This window comes from Aethina tumida, chromosome 4 (genome assembly GCF_024364675.1).
Source record: "Aethina tumida isolate Nest 87 chromosome 4, icAetTumi1.1, whole genome shotgun sequence".
In the NCBI taxonomy this organism is placed as follows: Eukaryota; Metazoa; Arthropoda; class Insecta; order Coleoptera; family Nitidulidae; genus Aethina; species Aethina tumida.
In genome coordinates, this window is record NC_065438.1 from 8,810,284 (window position 1) to 8,822,843 (window position 12,560).

Here is a 12,560-nt window from a genome sequence, read left to right on the forward strand (position 1 = left end):
GGATCCGAAGTGAAAACACGGCAACAGCATAACTTCTTCTAAATATAGACAAATATCTATGCCATTTTTGATTATTGTGCAAATTAAGTAATTAAAACATTGTTTTACCGATCGTTCACCACTTTACTTGCGTACTCGTCTGCAATATTTAATTGACTATTCTCATTTTCTTCGCCACAACTAAAACATTATTTCTTAAGACACCTTTTTCTTTTATGTTATTAATTTAATGAAATGCTTTTTTTTGAGAAGAAAAATATTTGAATTATTTTGGAATTTATGTGCAATTTAAAGTAACGTTAATAACCTTAATATTCCTTAATAATAATACGTTGTAAACTGATTATAAAAGATAGAAACGGTGTGTAATTTACAACTGTTGGCAAATCACCATGTTTTAAAACTTAATGGCGATGCACGTTGACTGGAAGCGGCTATTAAAATGTTAATTTTTATACACCTGTTGATTTATCATTTGCCACTACAAAAAGTGCCTGTATATAAATTAATGTTTTAGGCAAATGGTCAATAATTATAATTAAACTAATGATGAGGGTATAAGTTATTTCCTTAAATTATATTAATATTATTAATTGGCCCGGACTAACTATTACTCGTAATAAGTAGTGCGGTATAAATCAAAAACTTTGACAAATTCCGGACGAAGCCGAAATCGTAACACGAAACTGCATATAAATCTCCGGGTGCACATTAATTCCGGAAGTAAAATCGACAAGTTTAAAATTGAGACAAACCGCCACACCATCGACTCGACAATATTTCACCTACCCCGATCTTACACCACCTGCACCATACATTTTAATTATCTATTGAACCGTTGCAGTTTCCAACATTAATTCCAACTCGAACAGCTGCCTTATAATTTACATGGCAAATCGATTACAGCTCGTACGTACAAGTGGTCCAAAAAGTTTTTGTGCGAATTTCGCATTTTCAATTGAATGTAATGTTGTGTAAAACCAAATGAGAAGGTCACGATTCAGTTCCATTGTGTCGCAACTTGTGGAACGGTACGTAAATCTTCCGTTTGTGTGTATATTTAAACGAAGATTACACACGAGAAATGCATTAATCTTCCTTGGAACTTGCGGCGATATATTACTTATAATATACGTTTTATAAGGTGTGCTATCCTATATTTTATGGACATTGTCGCTTTGTATCAAATTCCAAGACAAATTCGACGAATACTTTGTTAAAAGGTTAAATAAAAAATATCAAAATGTAAATAATGATTGAACCAAAATTAATGAATATATGTAATGGCATTTATTTAAATTAATGTTGGGGGACCACTAATCTAAATAATTATTTTAATATTTCTTCTGATGAAAAAAGTTTTTTAAAAATGGATTACTGTATTATTATAGAAGAATTTTTACATTTAGTATCTGTTTCAAGACAATAAATGCCAAATTTAGATACAAATAAATTTTAGGGACTCTATTTTCTTCGGAATATATTTTAGAAAATTTATTTCAATTTTCTTCATTATTTGGCGAATTCTATCTGCTCCTAATTTTTTGACCATATATTTAAAAATGGGTAAATGAGCACATATTGTATTATAAATTAATATATAATAATATATATAAAAATCAATTTTTGAAATTTAAATTTGGGGAACTGTATTTTCTTCAGGACAAATGTTAGAAAATTTTTTAAAATTTTCTTGATAATTGGGCGAATTTTATTTGCTCTTAAATTTTGACCACATATTTTAGAAACACCTTGTATATTTAACAATGGGTAATCATATTGTTTTAAAAAATAGATTAAATAAATAGCAAAATGTAAATAATTATTAAATCAAAAATGATGAAAATTTGTAATTACATTTACATAAATTACTATTTAAAATGTACAGAGTGTGAGGTCAGGAAAAACACGACCAATAATTGACTATATACTATTTTATCAATAAAAGAAGAAATTAATATATTTACTATCAATTTCAGGATAATACATACCAAATTCAAATACGATTGAAGCAAATGTTACAGAAATATATATAAAAAACAATTTTTGAAATTTAAATTTGAGGAACTGTATTTTCTTCAGGACAAATTTTAGAAAATTTTTTAAAATTTTCTTCATAATTGGGCAAATTTTATTTGCTCTTAAATTTTGACCACATATTTTAGAAACACCTTGTATATTTAACAATGGGTAATCATGAGCACATATTGTTTTAAAGAATAAATTATATATATAGCAAAATGTAAATAATTATTAAATCAAAAATGATGAAAATATGTAATTACATTTATAGAAATTGCTACTTAAAATGTACAGAGTGTGAGGTCAGGAAAGATACGTCCAATAATTTACTATATACTACTTTATCATTAAAAGAAGAAATTATTATATTTAGTATCAGTATATATATATAAAAAAACAATTTTTGAAATTTAAATTTGGGGAACTGTATTTTCTTCTCTTTAGAAAATTTTTTAAAATTTTATTTGCTCTTAAATTTTGACCATATATCTTACCAATTGGTAATCATGTGCACATATTGCGTTAAAGAATAAAGTAAATAAATAGCAAAATATAAATGATTATTCAACTAAAAGTAATAAAAATATGGAATTACATTTATTTGAATTAATGTGTATTACCTTAAATATACAAGATGTGGAACCAAAAAGAACACGTTCAATAATGAAGAAAATCTGAATAATTATTTTAATGTTTCTCTTGAAGAAAATGTTTTAGCAATTTAGTATTTAGGAAATGAGAATAATATTTATGTTTATTAAAATATTAATAAGATATAGCAAATGTTTCTATTTTCATTTCACATTACTCAAAAGTACCTCATCATACCTACGTGATTTAGTAAATTGTATATTAACTTCCTTCAAGCTTTAAAACTAAAATATCTCAAAATTGATTGACAAAAATATGAAAAATATAACAATTTTTTAAATTTTTAAATTTAAATAAATTTTAGGGATTTTCTGTAGGAAAAATTTTACTAAATTGATTTGTTGTACAATGGCTAATCTTGAGCACAAATTGTATTGAAGAATAAATTAAACAAATTAAAAATGTAAATAATTATTGGATTAGTTAAGTAAACATATTCAAACAAAATGTAAAAAGTAAATGATTTCTGTATTAAAAATAATATAAAGGAATAATACACTGGTATTTATTTTTATATTAATTTGAATATTAAAAACGCAGAATTGTCCACGCATTGATATTAGACATTTTCTACGAAAGGTTGTCTCATCGGATTGTCAATTAGATATGCTATTGTATTTAATATCTAATATGGTGTACACGATTATGATAATTATAGACGTCCGTTCTCTTCGGGAATATTTATACGCAGTCAATTCGAAACTATTGTCCATAAATAACCACAGATTTTTATCTACTATTTACAATGGGATGTTTAATTTTAATATTGTTCTTTTATCTTTTCTCTATTTTTGATTCATTTAACACGACCTCAATTCAAACGAATGTTACAAGAACGGAATGATTTTAAAAATCGACAAAATCCACTTGTTTAGGTAAATTGATTGACGGCCTGTCGAATTAATGAACTTTCTTGAAAAATGTTTGATTTATAGTGAATTAGACTAAATATTTACGTTTACGTGGTGCAGTTTATTTTTCTAAAATGTTTATTACCCTTCATTAAAATTTTGTTGTTTATATTTTAATTTAGCTATATATATATATATATATATATATATATATATATATATATATATATATATTTACATCAAATGTTAAATATATAAATTAACATTATTTATAAACTATTTATTTATTAAAACGTACTTCAAATACTATTAATAAATATTAACTATCGATTATAATGAAAAATGATAAGGGAAAAAAGTTCCAAGTAAAATCATTTAAATTGTAATATAGCATTGTTTATTGATTAAATCAAACAACGTAAATATTTCACAATTAAAGATATTAAACACACAATTTATATATGTTAAATAAAATTATCTAATCATTGAAGTGTTGTGAAGTGTATTTAATTAAAAATTTCCTTTCGTTCACAGTGATTAACAGTAATTTAGATTTTTTACAACCCCTAAACAAAAACTAATAGTTACATCAAATAAAATTTCGAATTGTAATTCGTTCGATTGTTTAATATTTGGATCATTGACTTGACTCTGTTTGCTCGTCTCGCCTTTATCAGTTTCATCGTTTATTAAATTTTCGAGATCGTTATTTTTCTTCGACAATTGGAAAATCTGCATCGCCAAAGTATATTAAAAATGTTTTTCCTCGCTTTTTGATCGTTCATCCGCGCTCGAGGGAGTTCGTTAAACAATCGACAATTAGTAACGTTATTGAAAAATCAGGTCAACAATTTTCTTGTAGTAATTAAGTGAGTTTTCTTTATTAGAATTATAAATGATAAAAATTGTTTCATTGTTCGAATAATCTATTGAATGGTGGGAAAAATGGAATTCTTACTAATCCTGCAACTGAAAACAAAGAATTATGGCGGGGACTTTTTCTGGATTAACACTTGAATTAATTTCTATTATTCTTTCTCTAAGCGACAACATTAATCACTTTACTAAAAACACCTAATCCACAATTAATTTTAATATTTTTTTATTTTCCTGCAAAATGGTTTGAGTTGTGAAGAAAATGTCCGGAAGCAAGTGCCGGATTCAAATATATTTATATCGTCGATTCGCTTGTCCAGCAAAAAGATCAGATACAATTAACTGCCGTTCGATATTTATGTGGAAAAGAAGGACATTAAAAACGACGGCTGTCACCGTAAGAATGTGCTTAAATTTTTCTAACAAGTGGAAAATATGAGGGCGATAAAAAACATTTAAAATCAACATGGGCAGTTAAATATCTGCGACGTTGACAGTTTTATGCGTCGACTGCCTACTGAAACACGGATCCATTCATCTAATAGTGGTCGCTGAGCAACGCTGAGGCTAAGGCGCGTTTAATTTCAGATAAGGCAGCTGAATGAGTGAGATATATATGACAGCCGTATGGGCTCCACTTTTATTCCATTCTTATGAAAACATTATTCATACGCAACGAAGAAAGAAAAAACAACTGGGATTTATAATAAAAAATGTCGTAACGATAATTCTCTGCAGGAAAAGTCACTCTTGCTACTAGATATTTTAATCAGGCATGCACTGAGAGAGAGAGAACCCAAGGGATCAGTCCGCCAGCAAATTTCCGCTATTTATTAATGAGGAAAAATCTAAATTTGAAATTTAAAATCCAAATTTCAGCTTGAATTTTTAACTATAATATTAGGGAGGCCGGAAAGTAATGTCGTTTCAGCGCATGTCGATATATGATTGTTATTTGTGCGTCTAAAAGTCTTTATTCCAAAAATGGTTGTGCAAGTCCGGTAATTTTGATCTCCCTGGATTCTATCGATCAGGGACACCAACGTCATTAGACAACGACATGATAAGGGTAGAAGTGGAAGCAAGACCATGCCAAACATTAGAAGAATTGTACTGGTGGAAGGTTCTGCCTCATCCACCATACTCACCCCATATTGCATCATACATGGATTTCCATTTATTCTGATCCCTACAATATTTTTTGACACTTGTTTAAAATCAGGCCCCCCCATATTTTTGGCTATAAAAAATCAAAAACTACATTTTTTCATTTTTTTCAGAATATACTAACGGCACATTAAAGTGCATTGACAGAGTAAAAAAAATTATTATAACTCAGAGAAAAATTTACTGTTGCGGCTTTTCTTTGAAATTTTTTTTTTATATTGTATGCCTATTTTTTTCAGAAAGTTCATCAAAAATAGTATATATTAAAATATGACGATGACATAATTTTTCAATTTTTAATAAATTTTTGAAAATTTAACAATTTTTACTTCATAAAAAATCATAAAAATCTGTTTTAACTTGTCTTGGTCAAATGAAAAAAATCGAATTTTTTTTTAGAGAAATATTAATTTTTTGAAATTTGAACAATACTGATTTTTGTGAATTTTTTTGAATTTTTTATTATTTTTTTTACTATAATGTAATCTAATCTAACTTAACCTTTTTTTCAGAAAATTCATTTTTCAATTTTTTATGAAATCTTAGGAAAAATTTAAAAAATACTGTTTTTTTTTGAGGTCTTTTTTTGTAAACACATTTTTTGGTTCAAACTTTTTGTTTTTTTTTCCAAATTTGTAAATATTTTAACTATAATATGATTTTAAAATCTTTATATAATAACAAAAGGTTAGGTTAAATTGGGTTAGTTTTCTATTTCTCTTTTTTTAATATTCTATTTTTGATGAATTTACTGGAAAAAAATAAGCATAGGCAAATTTTTTGTAAAAAATTTTAAGGAAAAGCATCAAAAATCAGTATTGTCAATATCAGTATTTAAAATTAATTTTTTTCTAAGAAATTTTGATTTTTTTCTAATGGCCAAGACAAGTGTTGATTTGTTGAGGTTTTTTCTTGAAATTTTTGTGTACACATTTATTGATTCATTATTAATATTTTATTTTTCAAATTTGTAAATATTTTAACAATAATAAGATATTCAAATATTTATTTAATAACAAAAGATTAGATCAAGCTAGTTTTTTTTTTTTTTTGAAAATATTTTATTTTGAAAAAAAAATAGGTATAGGCAATTTTTTTTCAAAAAAATTTCATTAAGACTCAAAAATCAGTATTGTTCAAATTTAAAATTAATTTTTATTATAAGAAATTTAAATATCCAACAAAAATTATAAAAAATTAATTTTTGATTGAATTTTTTTTTCTTATATTGTATTTCCAAAATATTCATCAAAAATAGTATATTTTCAAAAAAAAAAAAAAAAAAATGGCGATAACCTAATTTTTCTATTTTTTTTGAATTTTTAAAAATTTAACAAATTTTTACATCATAAAAAATCAAAAAATTTATATTTTTCATAATTTTTGTAGTTTTCTGGAAATTTTTATTAAAATTTTTTACTAAAAATTTTAAGGAAAAACCTCTAAAATCCATATTGTTCAAATTTAAAATTAATTTTCTCCTAAGAAATTTTGTTTTTTTTTTCTATTTTTTCTAATGATTTTTTTCATCACGTCTAAAAATACAAAAAAAAAAGTTAAGAAAAAAAAGTTTTGATTTTTATGACGTAAAACATTAGATTTTATTCTAATAAAAATTATTAATTATTTTCAAAAATTCATAAAAAATTTAAAAATACGTTATCGTTACGATTTATTTTTTTTTTGAAAATATTCTTGATGAATTTTCTGAGAAAAAAGGCATATAGTATAAAAAAAAATCATAAAAATTTGAAACAAAAACCTGAAAATACGATATATTTTTCAAATTTGGACTTAATAATTATATAATAACAAAATGTTAGTTTTTTATTTCTTTTTTTTTTTTGAAAATATTTTCCTGATGTTTTTTGATGAATTTTCTAAAAAAAAAAATTGGAATATTTTTTATAAAAGTTTCAAAGAAAAGTAAATATTAATATTTTAATTTTTTATGATATAAAATTTGAAAAAAAAAAATGAAAAGTTACGTTATCAACCGTTTTTTTTTTTTGAAAATATGCTATTTTGGAACTGTTTGGAAAGAAATTGGCATATAGTATAAACATTTTTTTCATAAAAATTTCAAGGAAAAACAAATTTGAAATGAATTTTTTTCTAAGAAATATTTATTTTCTACTCGATCAAAATATACTCTTTAATGCGCTGAAGAGTAGAATATTTTGAATAATTGTTTAATTTCAACCCATTTTTTTAGTAGCCAAAAATTTAAATAGTTGGAGGATGTCCAAAATATCATCTCGACATGTTTTACTCAAAAACCAATTGAGTTTTATCGACCCTGGTTTGAAAATTTGCACACTAGTTGGAAAAAGGTTGTTAATAACGAGGATGATAATACATAATTGAATAAAAATAAAGACTTATTAAAAATGTATCCGTTCGAATTTAACGTAAGAAACCGACATTATTTTCCGTATATAATTTTTTTTTTTTAATAAAATTCTATTCTAGGAAAAATAAAATTACAACCGGATTCGTCGATTTGAACTTGAATATGTCATATAAATATTTTTATGGCATCACACAACACTGAATGAAATATAAATGATCCATTGCATTGAAGTCTCAGGTGTATTATTGTTCAAATTTACATAAAATTTCCACAATAGAAGAAAGAATCTTTAGAAATGCATCTTATAGAAGCATTATTTGTATAAACTGAACACACAAATCCACCCACACATAACGAAGAGAAGGTAAAACATGGCTATCGCATTATCAATTGACTGTTAACCAGTAATTACGCCCGTCCAACATGGGCACGTTCGTTTTAAATAACGCAGATGTACATTAAAGATTACTGTTTGAATTTGTAATTCGAATTAATCCAATCGTATTGGCAATGCAACCCGTAATTTGTGCTCGGTTAATATAATCAACTGGGAAAGTGCAGATAATTTTCTTGATTTTTGCGTTAATTTCTTTTAAGCGTTTAACGTTAAACAAGTACTCGACTTTGGATCAAAATCGGGACGATTGGTTTGCGTATAGTATTAAAGTTATTGCCAGTTGTCGTATTTGTTTCGCCTCAACGATTTCAACATTAATTCCGCGACAATAATAATTAAAAATAATGCCGTTTCGGATGTACTGTGGACAAATTACCATGGTAATTATGTCGTAAATTCGCAACGTTCGCTGACGCTAACGACAAAAACTGGTGACGTCGTGAAAGTCTTAATAAAACATCAAATTAATTTCGTGTGCTCAACATAAAATTATCATATAAATGCACGAAAATGAACTGGAAGCTTCTAAATCATGTATAAAAGGAGAAAATGTAAACCGAAGGATAAACAGTAGATTGGCTTTCAACTAGTTTCTGCACTTCAAAGGAGCCGGATGAGAAGTTTAAAGTGATTTTGACTCATTTTGTAATAATTTAAAGTAGTATTAAGCAAACAACTTTCTTTCATTGACCAAATTATGTAAAAAAACAACAGCACAACCAGTTCCTGAAGACATGTTTAATTATTACTAAAGTGAAAGAAGCGTTTAAAAATACACAAAAGAAATGCCAAACAAAAGTAAGGTGAAGTGAAGTGAAGAATCCGAGTGTGAAAATACAAGAACAACAACAGCAACAGCAATAATATTAAGAGGAGTCCATCGGATAGTTGGTTGAGCAGCAGTTAAACTCTTGTTCGCATTCAGCGACCATCGCCAATTAACCACATCTTCTCGGTATTTCGGATTATGGGTTTTATCGCTTCGCCGGATTCTGGTCGCGGTGTGGAATCGGGGTAGCCGGAGGTCGTTGCGCCTCATTTCTATTTCTTGAGGTGGTGAGGCTCTTTTGTCTACTTAAACATTTCTTGTGTCATGTTTCTTGATAATCATCCGGTAATTCTTAATTCCTAAAATTACATACGAGTCAGTTTATTAACTAAATAGAAAATATAATTAATTTCTAAGAAAAAATAGTAACATTTTAATTAATGAAAAATTTTTTGTTCAGATTAATTTTAATGTGAGCATAAATCAAAATTTTAAATTAACAGATTAACACACACATCTATTTATATATATTTTATTTTTTACTCAAAAAACAAATTTAAGTATTCTATATAAATAATGAATTTTTGACATAAATAAATTATTTTGAACATAACATATATTAAAAAGTTTAATATACGATTTGGAATAAGCTTGACATTTATTACTTTTTATTATAACTCATAAAGTTAATTCGTGACATAAATATAAAGGAATATTAAAGTTTATAACTTCAACGACAATTCATATCTAGCATCTGTTACATATTACTTACTAAATACTCGTGTAATATATACCTAAAATACAAATTCAGGCAATAAAAATTTAATTAATTAATTAAATTGTAAAAGGAATCGCAATAAAAAATACGACACAAACAGTTTAAAATAATTGGCAAAATAAACACGTCGTATATTTTTATCTGCCATCAGTTTGACGTTAAATCTGTAAGAAATCAAGGAAAGACGCATCGTTTGGTACATTTTCGACAGATGTAAAACAACTGTCGATAAATAATTCAAATTGGACATCATATTTTTATTCATGACTTCAGTTAATCAATAAAATTATCCATCCCGTGGTTTATTTGAATTTTATTCAAGAAGGATGGTGCTTTTTGAAATTGATATAAGAGTCTGTGAAACGTTAGTCTCTGGTTATAAATCATGGTTTTTAACCAGACCGTTATTTCAGCGTCACCACAATTTGTTTGTCGAGTGTCAGTTCGAGTGAGTCTGCTCCCTATTTCAATCGTCCGAAAGGAAATTATTAAGTTCTTCCCAGTTCGAGAAGGATATTTATAACGTCCCTTGATATACCATTACACAAACATGAATCGATAATAATTTTTTAAAACATTTCATTCGACGAACTGGTCAATAAATACATCCGAACAGTTTCGGAAATCTCGGACAGACGTGATCGAAATACGCCTATTAACCAGACTTGAACGGACAAAAAAGGGTTCAGTATGCAAATCCCTGGAGAAGAAACGGACCAAATTGGACATTCAAAGACCCGATGACCCGTACGAGGAAAGCACCTTGAGGAACGCATTAATTGGCATTAGTGATTGTTGACGAATTGCAATGTCTCCAGAGTTGTTTGGGACGGTACTATTTTTGTAATTTCGCACATTTGTGTAGGCGGGCCGGATGTCTGAGCGTTTTGTTAGTGTCGTTGTCTCGTTATCTTTCTAAAATTCGTTTTACATGGCACGATAAAAGTGCCGTAAACACTTTTGATACAGGTGTGCATGCTTTGACATTGTTTTATATGCATTTATATTTATCAATTGTTTACTATAAATAGTACAAAATTGAATGTTCAAGTAAATATTCACATAAATATAGAATCACGACTCTAAAATTGAATTATTGACAAATTCTTTATTTCAAAATATTCTACTCTTCGGTGCATTAAAGAATATGTTTTGACCGAGTAAAAAAATTAATATTTCTAAGGAAAAAATTAATTTTAAATTTGAAAAAATGCCGATTTTTGCTTAAAATTTTTAAGAAAATTTTTAAGAAATTTTTTTTACACTTGAAAAAAAAAATAGGGATTTTTTTTTCAAAAAGTTAATTAAAAAGTATATTTTCATAAAAAAAATTATCGATAACGTTTGAAGTTTCTCTTTTTATAATGTAAAAAATCAAATCAATATTATTTTATATATATATGTTATATTTTTAGGCGTGATGAAGAACTTGTTTTGGTCAAAAAATAAAAATTCCTTTAGAGAAAAATTAATTTTAAGTTTGTAAAATTCTGATTTTTGACTTTTTCCTCAAAATTTTTATGAAAAGTTTTGTTTATAGTGCATGCCTATTTTTTTTCAGAAAGTTCATTAAAAATAGAATATTTTCAAAAATAAAAAAAGAAATACAAACCTAACCTAATGTAATCTAATCTAACCTAACCTATTTTTTTGTCAGAAAATTTATCAAAAATAAAATATTTTCAAAAACAAAAAAAAAATTGTCAGTAACGTATTTTTTTATGAATTTTTATTAAATTTAATGAAAAAATATTTAAATTTTGTTTTTTTAAATACTCTATTTTTAATACTCCATTATTAATATTCAACAATTTAGGAAATATTTTGATTGAAAAAAATTTAAATTTAAATTTACCATCAACACATAATGTTATATTTATTATCGATGTTTGCGAGATATCCATTGACGTTAGTTGTTTTTAATTTATATCTTATATTTTCGGAATTTTATAACATTGTTTATTTAAAAAATTGTTAAATTTTTATTATTACATAAATATTTGAAAATCTTATATTTTTTACAAATTTGAAAAAAAAAGTTTTAATTAACAAATGTGTTCATAAAAATTTCAAAAATGTCTCGAAAAAACAGTATTTTTTAAAATTAAAATTATTTTTTGTCTAGAATTTCATTTCAATTTTTGATAAATTTTCTGAAAAAAATAAGTTACGTTAGATTATATTTCTATTAAAATACACTATTAATCTATTATTAATTTCCAATAATTCACGAAATATATTTATTGAAAAAAATCCAGAACAGATCAACAGATATTATAGTTATATTTATTATCAACTGAAATTATTCAGTTTGCGGGATATCCATTGGCATTTGTTGTTTTTTATTTATATCTTATATTTTTGAAATTTTATAATATTGTTTGTTTAAAAATATTTTTAAATTTTAGTTATATATAAAAATCTTATAATTGTTTACAAATTTGAAAAAAAAAACAAAAAGTTTTAATTAATAAATGCGTACATAAAAATTTCAAGAAATACCTTGAAAAACAGTATTTTTTAAAATTAAATTTTTTTCCTTTAAAATATCATTTAATAAAAAATTGACAATTGTTTGGTGACAATTTTTTTTAGTTTTTGAAAAAAAAAATAAGTTACGTTAAATTCTGTTTTTTTTTTTTTAAAATATTTCTTTTTTTAAATATTCTATTTTTGATTAACTTTCTGTAAAAATG

General features: G+C 25.4%; 2 protein-coding genes across 2 annotated transcripts in view; both read left to right on the forward strand.

Annotated features, from left to right (window-relative positions):
* Window positions 1–12,560, forward strand: part of LOC109596118 (antichymotrypsin-2) — a 92,572-nt gene that overhangs the window by 39,282 nt on the left and 40,730 nt on the right. The gene's annotated exons all lie outside the window — the stretch shown is intronic.
* The window catches only part of LOC109596064 (cardioacceleratory peptide receptor), a 74,010-nt gene that overhangs the window by 531 nt on the left and 60,919 nt on the right, over window positions 1–12,560 (forward strand). The window lies entirely within an intron of this gene.